The sequence below is a fragment of the Podarcis muralis genome, chromosome 3 (genome assembly GCF_964188315.1).
Source record: "Podarcis muralis chromosome 3, rPodMur119.hap1.1, whole genome shotgun sequence".
NCBI classification, from domain to species: Eukaryota; Metazoa; Chordata; class Lepidosauria; order Squamata; family Lacertidae; genus Podarcis; species Podarcis muralis.
The window spans coordinates 72,349,248-72,368,654 of NC_135657.1; the positions used below are offsets into that span (position 1 = coordinate 72,349,248).

The 19,407-nt window shown below is 39.9% G+C and overlaps 1 protein-coding gene across 2 annotated transcripts in view; it reads right to left on the reverse strand.

Annotated features, from left to right (window-relative positions):
* The window catches only part of PRDM1 (PR/SET domain 1), an 85,918-nt gene that overhangs the window by 34,060 nt on the left and 32,451 nt on the right, over positions 1-19,407 (reverse strand). Inside the window, exon 4 of one of the 2 annotated variants that reach the window (XM_028723067.2) lies at positions 6,141-6,195. The exons of the other annotated variant lie outside the window; for it this stretch is intronic. The gene's annotated coding sequence lies outside the window, so the exon portion shown is untranslated. The remainder of the gene's footprint in view (positions 1-6,140; positions 6,196-19,407) is intronic. 2 annotated transcript variants of the gene reach the window in all.

Consider the following 19,407-nt stretch of genomic DNA (forward strand, 5'->3'; position numbering starts at 1 on the left):
CTGGCCTCGTCAGACCGGCCATCTCAGGTAAGGTGAGGTGTTTGAATTGCAGTAATGAGCCTGCAGCTTTCCACTTTACTCAAACAACTTTGGAGTGAGGACAAAGAAGGTAAGGCACTTTCCCCTGAAGAGCTGGAGTGCTGCTATAAGAATGTGAAGGGCAAAGCCGTGTCATGTCCAAAGAATTTAACTATTATTTTTCTATTTCTACCCTGCCTCTCCATCCAGTAGCATGAAGCATGAAGGCTTTAAAGTAAACAATGAGCTGACATATGTCCATATATCAGAGGCGTAGCTAGGGGAGCGGGAGGGGCAGGGAGTACTGGATGCCACACCATGGGGGGCCTGCAGCACACCAGAGCCACGTCTCACCTGGAAGTGACACAGTGGCTTGGGTGCCTAAAGGCTCTGCACTGCCCGAAACGGCAGCGTGGGGCTTGCTTCTGCCCACCACCTCCCTTTCAGCCACCCTACAGGCTCCACACAGTGAGCCATGCCCCGTGGGCAGCTTGCCTCGGCCCCATGGATGGCTCTCTCCAGCACAATGCCAACGAGCCACCCTGGGTGCCTGAATGGCTAGCTACGCCACTGCTTATATCTATACTGTTGACTGCTTCATAAGACAGAATGATTATATACAGAAATAAAATAAATTAATAAAATCTGTAGGGTAAGTCCAACTAACTTAACTCAGAGCAGTTCCTCAGTAATACGTCTATACCATGGGTAGGCAAACTAAGGCCCGGGGGCCGGAGCCGGCCCAATAGCCTTCTAAATCCGGCTCGTGGATGGTCTGGGAATCAGCCTGTTTTTACATGAGTAGAATGTGTCCTTTTATTTAAAATGCATCTCTGGGTTATTTGTGGGCATAGGAATTTGTTCATCCCCCCCAAAAAAAAATAGTCCGGCCCCCCACAAGGTCTGAGGGACAGTGAACTGGCCCCCTGCTGAAAAAGTTTGCTGACCCCTGGTCAATATCAACACCACACAGACAAAAATATCCTCCAACCCTCAAACCTAATTAAAATAAAATAAATTATTAAAATTAATTTTATAATTTTATGGCAAACATTTTATAGTGTGCAATTGTATATTAGTGCATGCTGAATATTCTGAAATAATGTTGTTATGAATACAAATAAATTTTTCAAAATTCCCTATATGAAAAGTACAGTGCACCACAATATTCTTACTTGAACCTTCCCACAAGCCAGGCAATTGGTAGCAAGTAAGTCTGGAGCTAGAATTAGTTGCATAGAACAGCCACTAACCTGAAGACTTCCCTTCCATAGTCCACTTCAGTCATTCAAGTAGGCTACATTATTCAATGGGGTTATAGCCTTTGATGATACAAAAGCTTCTTTAAACCAAAAATTTAAAAAAGACTGGAAATGTGTGGGAAGTCTTTAAAACCGACACTATCATGTAAACCACACAATTGCCTGGGTTTCGTAACAAAGGATTACATTGGCTGATTTTGTGGTGCCTGAAAGGGCATGCCTGCTCCTCAGCTGAGCCAAGCTTACAAAAGTTTCCCAAGTTCTGAAGGTAAAGCCTTGAGGAAGAAAACTCTTTCCTCATATATTTTATTTGCTGTATTAACCATGCACTGGATTGTTTCTGGGCTTCTGCACTTACATCATAGCATACAGAAGCGCACACCAGGTGTTTTGGACGACAGCTCCTCAGAGATCTCTATCATGCACAACATTTTTCCTACATGGATCTAGATAATGGCAGAGGAGGAAAGCAGATACATCACATGTTTGCTCCTCCTCTGCACATATGTATATAAGGACGCCATCACTTATAAAAGGGTTAGGATATTTCAAGGAGAAGTTGCAATGCCTGGCCACTAGCATATAAGCTGAGAAAGATGCCTCACTACTCTGTGTCTTGCCTTGATCTCCCCACCAGGAAAAATGACAAGCTGAATAGTATTATTTATCAGCACAGGAAAAAAAATCAGGGTTTTTTGTTGCCAGATTGGAAAATAAATCTGGCATTAGCACCCCATTCCTAAACTTTCAACAGTGATAGAATATTACATACACAAACCATAGGACAGGAACAGAATGCCCCCCCCCCCACCAATCAAAAACTGTTTTTGAAATTTGCTTATGCAGCAAAAGTTGTGGGAGGGTGGAAAAAGCAGCTGCTTCTGAGAAGGAGCAATTAAAAACTCTGCAGTAGCCATGCAGAAATGCTTGCAGATTTTGGCCGATATCTTGCGCTGTTACACTAGGGGTAAATGAAGCATGTAAGTGTTCAAACTACAAACAATGGAATGTTGAATCAAGGCAAGACATACACTGTGTAGCTGGCAGCAAGTTCAAAAAGACTGGACTGACCATGCTGATGTAATGCATGACAGAGAGGTTAAGGGCCAGCTGAAATACTCTGGCCTACATGTTAAGCTGCCAGGAAATGTAGGGCTGCCATACACCCGGATTTTCCAGGACATGAGATTTCAAAGGCGGAATTGTTGTCTGGGGGGCAGTTTCTGAAATGCAGCGCTAGGAAATGACACAGCAGCAGTGGCTTCATAAGAACTAAGGCTTGTACTACTGAAACAGGAATGTTAAGACTTAGCTTGCCACAGAAAACTTAGTCTTCGTTGGCACGATGCAAGCAAACCACATAACTGATTTATTAATTTCATTAATTAAAAGTCACTAAATGCATGATGCACGTCAATTTAGGAATTATTTGCTGAAACAGAAATACAAAAAACCCACTCTTTTAGGTTTATTGTTAAACAGAACAACAATTATTGTGTGATCTTTTTTTAAAAACTTCTATTATTTGCTAGTTTCAGGAAATGGTCGATGGACATGGGTTATCCAGAAGGATTCGACAGCTTTCAATTACATTATTTTCGTCAATTAGTCTTAAAGAAAATAACACTTCTATTAATCATTTCAATTAACGGCAAGCACCGCATGACACCAGCACCACAGCCCATATGCTGCGCTCCAATCACCCAAATATTAAAGCCTTTTTAATTGATTTATCTAAAGAACATTCAATAGACTCAAGGTGGCAGCCAGCCAGGAAATCCCAAAAGAAGATGACAAAAAGGTGGGGGTGCTAAACCCGTTTCCCAATTTGTTTTTCCTCTTTCTCCAGGGTTCACTGTTAATCCAATCACAGCCCATAAAGCTCGCCTTTTAATAAAATAAATAAATAGATAAATAAATAAATAGATAGATAAAGGGGCACACATGTTGCCTCGTCATCTGCTTGGAGAAGCCCCCCTTCTCCCACAGTTAGCTGTCCAGTTAAGAGAGGGCTGCTGCGTACAACAGCACATTTTTATCCAGCAGAAATATTTAGCTTGGCTACCCGCCAAGGAATGCTGGAAGAATAGAATGAATTAGGGGATTTACCTTCCACGTGCTTCGCACGCGTCACTGAAGAGCTTGCTTCTTTTCTTTCTCTCCACCCCTCCCCGCCCCTCTCTTTCCTTTATCAAATATCTCCTACAGTTAAAAAAAGTACAGCCTGAAATCGGAGCCGACACGTTACCAAGTTTGGTCACAGTGGCGCTATTCTGTGCAAGGTAGACATTTCCCTTTACTGTTGAAATAAAACCTTTGCACCTAGAAAAGCTTAGCTTGTCTTGTACACTACTTCATGTGAGAGGTTTCTTTTTCTTAAGGGACCGTTCACTTTATGCAAAGATTCTTTTCACAGAAGAGCTAGTGATTTGAAAACGTATTCCCACTAGACATTAATATACTAAACTTAGCTTTGTTGATATAAACAAGGCGGGTTGTTGTTCTGTCCTGTGACTGCAGGGTGTTTATATGGGCTTTCCTTTGTTTTTCTTATGACATTTCCTAGCTTCTTGACTGGCCTGGTTTTATTTGTATTGGCAAGTTAAGACGGAAAGAGTTAATATTTAAAAAAAAGGCAGTTCGGGAAGCACCCTGTATTGCCACTGACTGAGCTCTTAATGTGAGAAGCTAGGATGATGTTTTAATAGTTCAACAGATGGTGCTACTATACATATTGTACAGAGATAAAGGAAGGCTTCGCCAGCATTAAATAGGAGAGCTTCTAACCAGCTACAATTCAGTACTGTGCATGCATGCATGTCTTTCCTGAGTTTATACTTTATACCTCCAGGATGCTTTTTAAGTTAAATGAAGAGGTATGCTTCTTTCAGTTAAGTGTATTAAGTGTACATAGCACAGTCAATGAGCAAGCTATTTTAGTGGAATTGGTGGCGTTCTGTAATAATATATATATAATTTCAAGATACCACTCAGCACGTTAAGCTCATCTGCACTGCAGCCATTAAAGTGCTGGGGGTAAATGGGGAAGGATGGCAAAATGCAGGACTCAGGTAGGCATGCATGATTCACTTTTCTCCCCTTCCTTCTCGAAATACTATCCTTTTGATCAGCAGTGAATGGTGGGGAGAGGAAATTCTTGAAAATGTCGACAGTTTCGCAGTCTTCTGATTGCATCTCTGTATCAGGACCAGCATTATCTGCCATCTTACTCAACTATGCAATAGGTCAAATCAAAAAAGCTAAACACGTTTTCTCAATAATTACCATTTCCTAGGAAATACTGCAATTCTGGTGCACAAAGGAGCCATATCGTGGGTGTTTCTCATATAACCTAGGTCAGCCTTCCGCAGCCAGATGCTTTGGACTACAACTCCAATGAACTCCAGCTTTTGCTGGCTAGGGCTGATGGAAATGGCTAGGGCTGATGGAAATGGTCATCTAAAGGATCTAGGAGGGCACCAAGTTGGGGAAGGCTAGCCTGGACCCTTCCAGTGTTAACTGAATGTCACAGGATGGGCACAAACTGTTGCATTTCTCACACTATTCTGATTATGCTAAAATAAAATTTGCTTTGGATTGATTAAAACTGCACTTTATATTTCCAATAAATCTTGCTTATATTCTGCGTGCACAAAAATACTAATGGAGGGGTGCGGAACCCCAGTTACCAGGGCAAAATGCAGCATTCAGGCTACACCCGCTCCCCATCTGTAGCTTCTCCCCAACAATCCGGCTTTTCTTCTGTCTTGAGAATTTATGCTTGACTCAAATGTGTCCTTGAACTCTGATACTGTTTCTTCCTTGCCTATTCGGACATGTGAGTGTGTGTAAAAACAATCCTACTGTGCAAACGTAGAACTAACATTCATGGCCCTCCACACCACTAACATGAGGCTCCTAGAAGGTTGCCTAGAAGGAAATGTGGCCCTCAGACTATAATACGTTCCCTGTCCTTGTGCTAATGGCAGATACTAGACATGCAAGACACTATACCATTTATCACCTGTTGCCTTATCTGCCATTATGCACTATAGGCAGGGACAGTAATCCTGCAGGTTTTAATTTCAGACATGGAATATTTCAGTTCTGCTGGTATAGACAATTACGGTACTCTGAACCCATTTTCTGTCCAATTCTGACTTTCTGTTGGGGTGAAATCATCAATGATTGGATGTGTGAAATCTAGCTACGGGATTGAAGATTGTTGCCCATTTATTGTTGATTCAGCTTGTACTTGTGACTTGCCACAATACAATCAAATTTGTGGTGATATAATTATTTTTATATTTACAGTCTGATAGACAAAACTGATAATTTTCTCCAACCCCAAAGGCAGTTCTTTCAGGTAAAAATAAAATAAAATACAATTCTGCCAACACACACATTTGGAATGATACTTCAGTGAGATTAAATAATTACTGAATCTCTGTATTGTGTTTTATGTTTAATATCTTTGCAATTAATTGATCCCCACCCCCCAATGACTCTGAAAATTCAGGGCTGCACTCAACCTTCTGCAGCACCAGCATCTGTTGCAGATAATCCATCAATGGTTTTGAAATTGCCAAATGAAAATGCAAAAAGCTCAAACTGTTAGCATTCTACTATTCAGACTGGTGTTTTTCTTTTCTTTTTAAATGCAGTTGGAAAACTGAATTAGTGCAATGGTCATTAAATTTTAAGACAAGGCGCCACCACTGAGGATGTGTTCTCTTGGGAACAAATAAGCAAATAGGCTTTAACCAGGCCCTGACCCAATAAATATTTATGTGATATATAGCCTTACAAATACAGCATAGTGGACCTTTGCCCACATAGTATTATGTTCTTGATACTAACCTTGTGCCCAAATCAATCAATGTTTTTAACTGGCAAATTTCCATCTGTTTTGCATCTGAAATGATTAGAAATCAGAGTGTTTAGGGTTGTACTGGCATTCAAATAATTCCCCAGTAGGGTTTATTTAATCTAGAGTTGAGATAAATATGTGGCATAAGGCAAGCTCTACCAAATTTGTTATATTTAAATACAGTGTTTGAAATATGTATACAGACTTATTTCTTTTAGCAGCAAACAAAATTTGCAAGTCTAAAAGAAAACACAAACATGTCTTTTTCTGAAGCAGCAGATTTATCAGTGATTGGATGTTTGAACCCTTGCAGGTGAGTTTTAATAATATGAGTTTTAAAAACATGCAAGTTGTTGAATCACAATGCAGTAAATTGTCCTTCCACAAACCTTCCTTCTTCATTAAAATCTTATTTGCTTGGTAATCTCCTTTGATCGCTAAAGTTATAAGAATCCCCCTCTTTTGCTTTTGATACTATCAGTGTAGCTTTTGACCAGAGAGCGTGATGAATTAAATGTATGACAGATATGACAGGTGAGGAGTGCTTGGAGGGGGCTTAAACAGCAGGGATAAGACAAAGCCCCCATTTAAGAACAAAACCTCCACCCGATGACTAGCCCATTAATGACCAATCACAGAATCACTCTATTTGCCCTGTTGGACGAGGAGCAAGCCGATACTACAGACAAAGCTTTGTTAGCCACAGGGCAGTTGTTCAATCAGGCCACACAGCCAACTAATTGAAAAGTCCGTTCCCTGTTCCTGCTCCCTTGGTATTTGATACGCTGGACTTTTATAGGTAAAACTGCTCTCTTCCTATAATGTTATATCAAGTCATTCACCACAAATTTACAGCTGGACTAAGTGGTATTACAGTTTATAAACCTGAAAATCTATCTGCAGGGAATCCAGCTAAGCCTCAGAGAGAAACAAGTCCCGCATTACAAATCCAAGGAATTTTGGAAGTCAATCCATTAGGATTATTGGGGGGCAGGCCTTTGATTTTGGAAGTCAAAACTACAAAAATAATAAAATCTTACAATCTCTCTTTATTATAACCTCTTTTTGAAGGCTGATTGTTTCATTTTTACACACACACACACACACTAATCATTTGCAATAATATTTGGAAGAGATTATTGAGCAGGAGGCCCAACAAAAATATTTGTTTTCCTGAGGTTTGTAATCACATGCTCTTTAAAGAACCAATTTTAATAACTATTAGTACTCAATATAAAAATCAGATCACAAATATTTAGCAAACGAGCGTATTATTCATCACTCTGGGATCATCTGAAAAATCTCACTGCTCCCCTTTAAGTATTCAATATGTATCAGAGATATACAGCATCATAAATAAACTGAACATTCAATACCCCAAGAGGATTAAACCAGAAAATGTGCTACAGAAATTTGAAAAGGCCTAGAGCACATGGGGAAAGAAGCCTCTGTTGGTATTGCATTTATACTATTTGTCTGTTAATAGGACAAAGTTTTCAATTGTAATTCTTTTCAGAAGTGTTAAATACTACAATTATATTTTCAATAAAGCCAAATGCGAGAAGAAAAAAATAGATATTCAAGTGGGCACTGTTGAAAATATAAAGTTTATCTTAATTTCAGGTTTATAAATGAGGATAAGAACAATACCTGTTCATCATTATTGTCGCTGATACTGAAAGCCAAAGATATATATACAAGGCCCCCCCCCCTATCTTTTAAAGAGGCTTGCTGTGTGCAGTTGTTTCCCCATACATGTTGCTTCAGCAGCAAACATAAAAGTTAACATTTAAAGAACCCATTTTAGGATAATACCCTTTCACATACAGCTAGGCAGTGCTTTTTTCTGGGGGTACGCATACCCCTAAACATTTTGTGAATCTAAGTTTGGCCTCATTGAGGGGCAGTATTTCAATAGGAGTAGGAAAATGAGAGTAACCCTAAACATTTTTTTTAATAGAAAAAAGCACTGCAGCTAGGAATTATGCTCTCAGTATTACAGATTTAAAGGCAATTTCCTAATTCAACCCACTTGTCTCTTGTGATCTCTGCATCTCTAGTTTAGATTTCTAGTCAGAAATGTGAAGTAGTGTCGTATCCAAAATGCAGGCTCAAAGTCCTCGCTGCTCCACCTCCAAAAGCTGTCAATAGGTCTGGACTATGTCTGTCCACAGCTTTGCATTCATAGAGACCATTTGACAGAAGGGCAAGGAAGACATCCAGGAAAACTGCCTTCAGACCTTATCTGAGCAACAATACTTAACTTTCACCACCTGGGCATGGCTTCCGGAGAGAAAACAATCACACGTATTGTCTCCTTCTGGACAATAACCTCTAAACCAGCCTCCAGTTGATGCCAAATGTTTCTTGGTTTTTTTAAAAAAACCCTTATTTTCAGTCAGGACGGTATCTCTAGTCTTTCATCGCCCTGCCCTCAGTAACACAAACCAGTCCGTCATTGGTATTATGCAATATTAGAAATATGGGCCTCATAGTTATTAATTGAAATCCCATGAAAATGGACAGGATAAGGCGCAGCGCCTGCTCTGAAGTACCCCTCAAGCTCGCTACCTCTGCCAGACTCATGGCTATCTGGAAACCGGCCCTGGCGCCACTGCCCTCGTCTGCCACCTCTTCTGCCTGCCCGCCCACCTGACCGGACTTGCCCTTTCGACGCCTGGCATCAGCAGTGGCAGCAACGCCAGCAGCGCAGCCATGCCCCTATTAATTGAAATCAAGTTATTGTGCCTAAATTCAAGGTACTGTGGAAAATTAAGGGACTTTTAAAAAAAAATCCACTTGACAGACCACGCAGAAAATATCATAGCTTATACTCTCTTTCTAGCAAGAACAATTCTATATTTGTTTCTAGCAAAAGGAGGGAGGGCAAGCAATTTTTGCAAATGCCCTCCTTTCTCCTGTAGCTGTCATGGATTGGCTGGATGTGGGGGGGGGGGCACCAGCTAGGCAACCCCCAAGGAAACCCCAAGTTGAATGTGTCTCAAAGCCAGGAGATTTGTGTTGAGGTGATAATGAGTGGTCAGAGGGAGAAGAGGGGACAGACTGGGAGGAGGAGGTGTCAGAAGCAGGAAGAGGCTGGGGCAGAGAGCAGTCTATATTCAAACCATTTGTATTCTGTATATATCTACACTAGTATTTTAATTCAATCTGAGATTAACTGAATGGATGTATATATTATGGAAACGTGTGATCTGCTTCGTAGTAAGTATGTTTATTGTGCTGGCATGAAATATAGATATCTTTCTGTGTTTTGAAATTTTTGGTATATGAGGCAGAGCTTGCTCATTAAACACCAGTTTGTTCTTTCTCTCTCAAAGACAATTATTTTCCTCCAATGATGACATTTTCCCTTTTTTGTAAACCATGTACAGAATAATTTTATCCATTTTATTCTATTACAACTTGCAGAAAACTAGATTTTAACTGAGCTTCCTTCATTGCTAAAGTGTACCAATTATCTCTCCTACCTGGAAGTTGAAGACATGTCCTCCTTTACCTGATAAGGGCATTTTGGCTTTAACCAACCCAACTAATTTTACAAAAATAACATGATATGTAAAATAGGTTTGTTCCCTAGAGCTTTCTGCTTCCCTCCTATCAAAGATATTGAGTTCAATTTACAATGACCTCTGATTGACCTATAGACAAAGTTTTAAAGGTCTTTGCCTCAGCTACCATCAGGAAGTGGCCCTCTGGAAATGCCTTTTGAAAAACACACACCACAAAGAGCAGTAACAGCTGAAGTGACCCAGGAGTCAATTCTTGATCCCTGTACAGGAGAATCCCCTTCACCCTTTTGGCGTTTCATCCATCTTCATTTGCTTTTACTTTTTGTCATTTCCTCTTGACTTGCAAAATGAAAGACAGAGGAATCTATGACTCTTCTTCTACCTCTTAACTTTTACAGCAAATAGCTACTTCCCCCAGTGGTACACAGAGTGCATTTTGCTGTATTCTATTATTCTGACAGTGTCCCTGTTTTGAAGATTCATGGGGCTGGAATAGGTCTCATAGGTCATTTAGTCCAACCACCTATTCAGTGCAGGAAATTCATAGGTACATCATCCTCAACAGACAGCTGTCCATCCATGGGGTGATTTACAGGGTTGTGGGTTCAAGCCCCATGTTCAACAAAAGATTCCTACCATTGCAGAGGGTTGGACTAGATAACGCTTGTGGTCCCTTCCAACTCTACAATTCTGTGATTCTACTTCCAACACAAATAGCAATTGTCAGGCAATTTCAACTGTAATTAATGTATTGCCAAGTTCACATAAAGCAAGCAGGATCTGTATTTTTAAAAATAAACTAGATTTGTATGAAGGTAGCCGTTGCAATGCTGGTGAAATGTGAATGTTGGCAGCCAAGCTTAGGTTGTACTGTGCTGAGGACAAATTTGGGGGCTGGCCTTGATTCCTCAGGAGTGGTCTGGAGTTACTGAAGGGGCTCAATTGTCAAAATAATCATGCAACATTGTAGCTTTTGCAAGTCAAAGCAGTGAAGTGTAGGTGAACAGGTTTATAGTATGTGAGATTATTAATAAGTATACATCAGCCATGTATAACATTTGGAGCACACCATATAAGAACACTGAGTTCTCTTTTTAAAAATTGTTTTAAATACACATATATGCATACACACACATATACACAGAGACTCTGCAAAGTTAGGGAAGGTTGGGTCATTGATGAGTATCCTGAATTTTGTGTGTGTGTGTGTGTGAAATAGAGATCCTAAAAGCAATCTCATTGGATCTGGAATACTTGGGGACCCCTGGACATAATGAAGTCTTTCAGCAACAGCAGTTCAGCGGTGTAACCACTTCAAGGAAATTTAAATGGGGGTGTTGGCTCTGTTTCATTTTCTGAGCCAGGTAGACTAACTCACAATACGAGTGGGAGGACTCCATGGTTTTCCTCCTTCTCTGAGGATCAACAACAGATTGGCCTGCATAGGAAGTCAGGATATTTAGGGGGCCTTTGTTAATACCACTGTTGCAGATGTTTAATTATGTTTTGGCCTAGCTCAGTCCATAACTTGTCTCATGTCTTCCTTCTGGGGTGGGTGCCTATAGCAATTGATGTCTTATTATACATCTTTGACTAAGTAGTGAAAATTATAGAGGGCTTCTCAAAAGCAAACCCTGCATAATTATAAAGTAAATAAACTGCATATTCTTAGTATCAAGATAATCTTTAAGCAATTTCTCACACTCCTAAATGCATTCCTCTTATGTAAAACAGATGTATGTCTTTGGGGTAGGCTTTGTGTTTCATTCATGTACTGTGAAAGTTCCTTGTAATTAAAGGAGGAAATACAAATTTCCTTGTCTAGTTCTAAGGATAATTTCTTGAGATGTGGATGCTTGCGGGAGCAGGGTGAGAGAACACATGGGAAACTGAGGAACGTCTGTCTCTCTCTCTCCCCCCACCCCCTGCCCGAAAAGGAAAAACTGGAAAATGTTAGAATTTTTTTTTACAAAGAAAACCCAAACTCTTAATATTTTTATTCTCTTTCCAAATGATGAGTGAAAACATTTTATTTCAACTATTATGATAACTCCAAGTGTATTTATTTTCTTGGCCTGATTCTCTATGGCTGAACAGATCAGACAAACATGGTCTACAGTATTCAGTTTTGACACATCCAATGCGAATGTAAAAGGCGAAACATTTCAGACTTCTGCATGGTTACTCAAATTCTGTGTCTCCTGAATAGGCAAGAAGAAACCAATTTCCACACCTGTCAAAAATAGATTAATATCCTTGCTAATTGCACTTTAGGAATGGTCAATTAGTTCTAGTTAAACAGCTTTTGAAGAAGGGAGGGAGAAAGTAGGCTGGTATTGCCACCAGCACACATTGTTATATTGAATAGACCTGTGCGAGAAGCGACGTGTGCCTCTGACATTTCATTGGAGCTCCTGCTGTACAACACAGCAATAATGCCATTCTTCTAGTTACGAGTCCATTTTAACGATGATTAGGACAGGAATGGTTACAAATCTTATATAAAGGAAAAACACAGTGGCACAGTGTGAGTTTTAAACTACCCTTCAGATGTCACATCTGTGTCAAGAAAGACAGAAAGAAAAACGACAAGCTTTTCTAAAAGTAAAAGGAAAGTTTTTTTGCAGCAACATATATCTTATAATATTTATGTATTTCCCACTGAGGGGGAAAGCCAGCAATTCTTCTGAATTTGAAAAACAGGATTATATGAAATCCTGACCTTGACTACTGACAACTTAAGTATCCATACTACCTACGGAAAATCTAAAAAATAAAAGTCAGGGCCAAGGGTTATTCTCATGATAAGTTAGTAAACATAGCAGGAAGGTTAGTTAATAAACACCAACTAAACCCTTCAATTACAGCAATAAATTGTTCAAATTGGTTAAATGTCCACAGTTTTTGCCTCAAACCCTATGGTGAGCTGTTTAATCAGCAAACCATTGCATCACTCAACAAACAGATATTGGCAGTCTCTGGGAGACACAAAGCAGCCCCTTAAGAATTAGTCCTTGATTGGCCAGCACACTTAGTTTCCTCAAAACTTGAAACTGAAAAAAGCTTTTAACTAAAAATAAATGTGAATAACAAGTTCCTTCTAACAATATAACATTTTTCTGCAGAAGCCACATGTGTTTTATATTCTGACATAATGTTTTTCACGTGGGCTGCCTCATGTATATTCTGTTATGGAAAATCCTGCCTCTGGATCAGTTCAGTAACAGAGCTATACTGACCTTGGACACCTATATGTAAAAAAACGGGCTATATATTTTGTAATAATAAAGAAGATAAAGAAAGAAGGGCAAATCTTTATTATTCCTTCTATTACTTTCATTTTCAAATTACATGGCTTCAGAGAGGCTTATGCTAACATCAGCATGTTCAGGGTCTTTGAATGCTGCACATTATAATAGTAGCTGATGGCCTAGTCTGCACTTAACACTAAACCATGGTTAATGTTAACCACAGCTAAAGCTGACCATGAACCATAGCGAAAGCTAAGGTGTCTAGCGGATGATCACTTAAACCTTAGTTAATTATGTCACAGAATACAGTAGTTAAGAGCATCAGTGAAAGCAGCCAAGCCCAGAGGGAAGTCGGATTTGATTTTTTTTAAATTTATTTTTTGCCACTTTTCATTTGCAGCTCTGTAGCTTTTGGGTGATGATGTCTCTTTAAACATAGCTATGGAAAAGAAGAAGAGTTTGGATTTGATATCCCGCCTTTCACTCCCTTTAAGGAGTCTCAAAGCGGCTAACATTCTCCTTTCCCTTCCTCCCCCACAACAAAAACTCTGAGGTGAGTGGGGCTGAGAGACTTCAGAGAAGTGTGACTGGCCCAAGGTCACCCAGCAGCTGCATGTGGAGGAGCAGAGACACGAACCCAGTACCCCAGATTAAGAGACTACCGCTCTTAACCACTACACCACACTGGAGGTCCTGGTTCACTAGTAATACTAAGCTATGGTTAGCGTTAACTAAGATTTATAAACCAACTGCAAATGTTGGTTAATGAGTGACCTTTAATCATAGTAACCATAAGTAATCTGCTGGGCTGGGTTCACACATAAATCCAAGTCATAATGTTAAGCTATGGTTTAATGAACCATGGTTTAGCATTATGTGCTAACCAGGCTAATGTGTCTGTTGAAACTTTCTTTCTATTAGAGAAATTCATGTCCTGTCCTGAATCTAACAACTTGGCAGCATGGCCCCTGGCCTTCTATTCTGCAGACTCTTTAAATATGCACTTCATAACCTTTGTACTCCAGACAGTCTTTGGCATTAATACTCTAGCTATGAGAGTTTGAGATTTCATGTGTACTTTCCCCCCAGGCAAAGCATTGTAAATATTTGGAAGTACACTGAAACTGATAAAATTGTCATAAAAGTGTTAGAAAAGTAACTTTTCACCCCAAATGATTTTCATGGATAGTCTAAACTTTGTTCTTTGCAATCAAAAGCAAATGATGGAGACAAAAAGTTTTAAAAAAATCCTACTGGGTATGCTTAAAAGAGATATTTGCATCCTGCCTTAAGTGATTTTGAAATTTTTTATTATTATCTACTCTTAAATTTGTTGATTACTGCAACACACTAATCATTTTAGATAGTAGGATCATTAATTATATTTTTATCTTTTATTTCAATTGCTTGATGCTGCTTACCATGCTTTGTAAGCCCATTTTCAATATGAAAGTATTATAGAAAAGTAGAGTGTAACTTAAATGAAGAAATAAGAATTAACAATCCTATCATTTAAAACAATAGAGTAGTAGCATCAGGTTGAACCCCCTTTACAAGCTGTTGACCACTAAATATTAAAAGCCTGTTTTCAAAGTATATCTACCCAATGAGTACATGAAAACACATCTGAATATGGGAAGATGTCACTCCCCAAGGAGTACATACCTAAATTTTGGGTGCTACCACTTTAAAGGTCTTATCTCTCACTCATTTGTTGAATCTTTGGTGAAGATAGAACAGGGTTAGGGTTAAAAGTTGGGCTGGTATTTGGTGAGAAAGCAGTTCCCAAAGTATCTTGCTCCTAGATGTTAAGGCCTTGGGAGGTTAAAACACCACGCTTCAAATTGGGCTCTGATACAAACAGACAACCAATTCAGTTACTACAAGTTGGGCACTTTATGTTCCAGTTGATAGGCTTCTAGTCAACACTCTGGCAGCTGTTCCACAGCTCCCTGTCATCTACAGTGGTCTGGTTCACATATCACATGAAAGCAGAGTTTTAAACAAACTGGCTTGATGTGAAAATGCAGCATGCTGGTGCATGCTCTTGGAAAGTTCCCATGGTATTCCTTGCCTGCTTCTTCTGCTGCTGTTGTGTTGTGTAGTTTGAACCTGGGCTCATGGTTTGTTTCCACCAAAAGAACCCATGATAGCAACCAAGGTTTATTTTCAGGAAACAAAGTACAAGCCTGCTTTCAGACAACACAACAACACAAGCACTGGCTTTTCTTCATCCCCAGCATGGCAGCAGCAGGAGGAAACCCCTGGGAACATTTGAGCTGCATGCTGCAACACACTGTTCATTCACATCTTATAAAGTCTCAGATTTATACCAGCAGTGAAAAAGTTATAAATGGTTCCAGACTAAACTACTGCTTCATGAAAACAGTGAAGGGAGGCCACGTTCTCTCAAACTGTTCTTTTGCTCTGTCATCTTTCTTTCTAATCATACCACCTCTGTAAGCTCAGTAAGCAAGTAAGGCACCGTGGAAATACAGTCATACCTCGGGTTGCTAATTTTTGGGTTACGGACGCGCCGAACCCAGAAGTACTGGAATGGGTTACGCATGCGCAGAACCACCAAATTGCATCACGCACATGCGTAGACGCGGGTTGCGAACGTGCCTCCCACACGGATCACGTTCGCAACCCGAGGGTCCGCTGTATACCATATTTTATTAAACCCCTCCTGCCTGCTTGGTTCGAATTATTTGAATATGCAATTTGGTTAGTACTGGCTTCATTCAGTCAGCAGATTTTCCACTAAATTACAATGTTTCAAATCATTATATTAACATTCCCCCCTCAAAACGTCTGATTTTCCCACATGTCCACTATACATGTACCTAATCCACTTTGCTTCCCCCACATTTCCAGCAAACATTAGATTATCTTTTGCTAGACAAAGAGGAGTCAAGTACCAGCAGTGCAGCATCTTTAAAAACAACAACCATATACACACACAGCTCATTTTAAACTACGGTTTAATGTGAAGTGCAAACTGGGCCAGTGACTGTCTGTACGAAGTATGTATTTGACTAGCATTCTCTTCGTTTTCCTCCTTGAAGTGTGAAAGCAAAAGTATGTAAGCTATCCTAAGCAGCTTCTCACTGCACCAGCACCTGCTCGGGCAAAAGTCAGTTAAACAAGCAAAACAACAGCTGGGTAAGTCAGGTCAGTTACCCTATGAACCTCAAGACATATACAATGGGCACCTCACCAGGCCACCCTTCCTTCTTCATTTGAAAATAGCAAGTCGTAGTAATATGATGCCTCCTGTATGCGTTTGAAGAGGCAGCAAAAGACTTTCTGATACACTGCTGCTGTTTTCTCTCTTTCTCAAAAGATGACGCAGCCTCTCAGCCTGCATTGAGCACAGGGAAAACACTGCCCATCTAATTCCACAATGGCAATGTTTGCTTTAGAAGCACAGGTTCAAGCAGCTAGCATTAATCGTTAACTAAGCTTCATGGTGGTTAAATTTCTCTTGCCATACATACTCGTTAACATGTTTTCCAACTCCTGCGCAGTTTTACTGCAGCCTGTCATCAGGGTTACCCATTCTCTATTCAGGAGCACAATGAGAATAATAATAATAATAATAATAATAATAATAATAATAATAATAATTTTATTTCTACCTGCCCAGGATATAATGCATCAACTAAGGCACTCTGGCAGGGTTTACAAGTGAAAACTGCACTAAGCATGAATATCAGCCCCCATGTCCAGTGTTCTGCCTAAACTATGCCAGACTAATTTGTGTTGTCATAGAAAAACACCAACAACTTGGCCTAATTTTTGGCCTCAGGTGTTCTAACTTATATTCTAGCTGTTCTAATTTATTTCATGAGTGGGTTAGGGCTCAATGACTGGGTTTGGAATTGGGGGTTACTATGTATGAACATAGGGACATGGGTGGCACTGTTGTCTAAACCACTGAACCTCTTGGGCTTGAATCCCCGTGATTGTTTGAGCTCCCGTTGCTCGGTCCCAGCTCCTGCCAACCTAGCAGTTCGAAAACACACCAAAAAGTGCAAGTAGATAAATAGGTACTGCTGCAGCGGGAAGGTAAACGGCGTTTCCGTGCACTGCTCTAGTTTCGGTGTTCCATTGCACCAGAAGCGGCTTAGTCATGCTGGCCACATGACCTGGAAAAACTGTCTGCAGACAAACGCCGGCTCCCTCGGCCTGTAAAGCAAGATGAGCGCTGCAACCCCAGAGTTGTCTGCATCTGGACTTAACTGTCAGGGGTCCTTTACCTTTATCCTTTACGTCTGAACATATGCTGTAATATTGTACGTTGTTAATTTTTTGTTTATTTTGAAAATAAGGTGAAATATAATTTTTAAAAAGAATGATGATGATGATGATAGCCAATTTACTAACAGTATAGTAAAGTCAAACAGCAGACAATGGCTGTCATCATTATGTAAGCCTTGCAGAATCCATTAGCTCACCAATGGTCGAAAAACAGAACACTAGATGAGATGGCCCTTGGCCTGCTTCAGCAAGGCAATTTTTAACTACTGTTTATTCATCCAAAGCCTGGGTGATGCTTTCCTCAGCTAAAAGTTCTGGAAGAGTTCAGAAATCCAGAGGTACCTAGGTGAGATGTGAGATTCCACTCCTGTGCTCTCAGCTCAGGAAAATGAAGGTCCTGGGGCAGAAGGACATTATACTGAAGTGGGGAGGAACTCTTTAATGGGCACTACAGATCAAGTGATTAAGTGACGTTATATTGAACTGAGAATATAACTAGACTGCCATTGCTTAGAATACTTATGATGTGTTAGCTGAACCTTTGGCATTCGGGGGGGGGGGGGAACCAACAGATTATTTCAGCAGCAGTAGAACACTAGTCTATAGGGGAAGAACAAGACATCATATCACACATTTCTATAACTGCACATTATGGACAGATGAGGAGTAATCTGATGCAGGAGTTATGTTTTTGGAAGCTGCCCCTATGTTTGTCATTGTTATTGGGGCCTGCTGTAAAAGCAGAATGATCACAACTGGTGTAACTACACAGAAATTTTATACCAAAGCCAAGACTTGATTCCCTGAATATTACTCCAGTTCCTAAATGCAATGGGTATGTATTGCTACACTGATTAAATATCCTGTTTCAATATATGTCAAAATAGCGGAATCACAAAATTACATCTTGCTAAGTTCAGAAATATCTCTGTGGTCTATTGCTTGGAAAGTTAAGGTGCGCCAAATTTCAAGGAAATTAACAGGACTTAAATACATGGGAAGTGTTAAAATCCTATTGATTTTAAATGCAACTGTGCATATGGCATTCCTATGGAGTGTTGCCAATAGGTTTTGTATCTTTACAAGGAACAAAATATGTTCTTCAGAAATAATATATGTAAGCAACCCTACATTACATTTATTAATGGGAAATAATTCTAAATTGCCAAAGCATAACTTTACATATGCTTGACTAAGATCATAATTGAGTGTTTTTGGACAAAAGCCTAAGTCATAACTTAGAGGCAAGAGGAGTTTAGAATTCCCCTCCCTCATCAACATACTTTCCAGATGTTAAAATTTTTCTGGCCCAATGATTTCATGCTAGAGGAAGGAGCGCAAGTTTAAAATATCCAAGTTCTGCTGTATGCCATTTGCCCTGTATTGTAAGTTGATATTTGTTTGTTTGTTTGTTTTCTTACACTGATATTCAATATTTCCTCCCTCCATGGAGCCTGAGGTGACATACATGTTATTCCCAGGTGGTCACCCATCCAGACACTGCTTCAAAATTAATTCCCCAAGTTCAATAACAGACCATAACAAATTGGGGTGGGGGATTAGCTGAGTAGTAAGTACATGTTTTGCATTCAAATGTTCAATCCCCAGGATCTTTAGATCCTGTTGGAAGGGACCCTTGTCTCAGAACATGAATAGCCATGGCTGGTCATTGTAGAGGAAACTGAGCAAGATTGACCAACTTTCTGATTCAGAATGAGACAGCTTCCTATGCTCCCGTGATGTGAAAGGAAATGTGCAATAGTGGGAAAATGGAAACACTGTTCTTGTTCATACACCTCTCTATAAACATAGAAAAGTGTTCCAATTCAGAACGGGGGTGGGGGTGGGGATCCCAAAAACTCCAAAAATAGACTAAAAAATCTGGACTAGCCTACTGCCCCAGCATCCCTCCCCAAAGAGTAAATTTGTTAATAGCCTTATTTTCTTATACTTTTGCCTCTCTTACCCTTCTGACCCTTGTGCATTCAATAAAACATGTTTCTCTAGAGATAAAACTTTATACTGACCAAACATGCCTCCTTACAGCTGGGTTCACTGTTCAAACTGAAGACACCTTGTCTGCTTCAAGGATATCCATATCAGCTCAGCTGAAACTACCATAAAATTGGGGAAGTTAAAAAGAAGATAGGAACACTGAATGTGAAGTGTGGAAATATTCTTGTTTTGCCAACAGCCCATACTGGATGAGATCC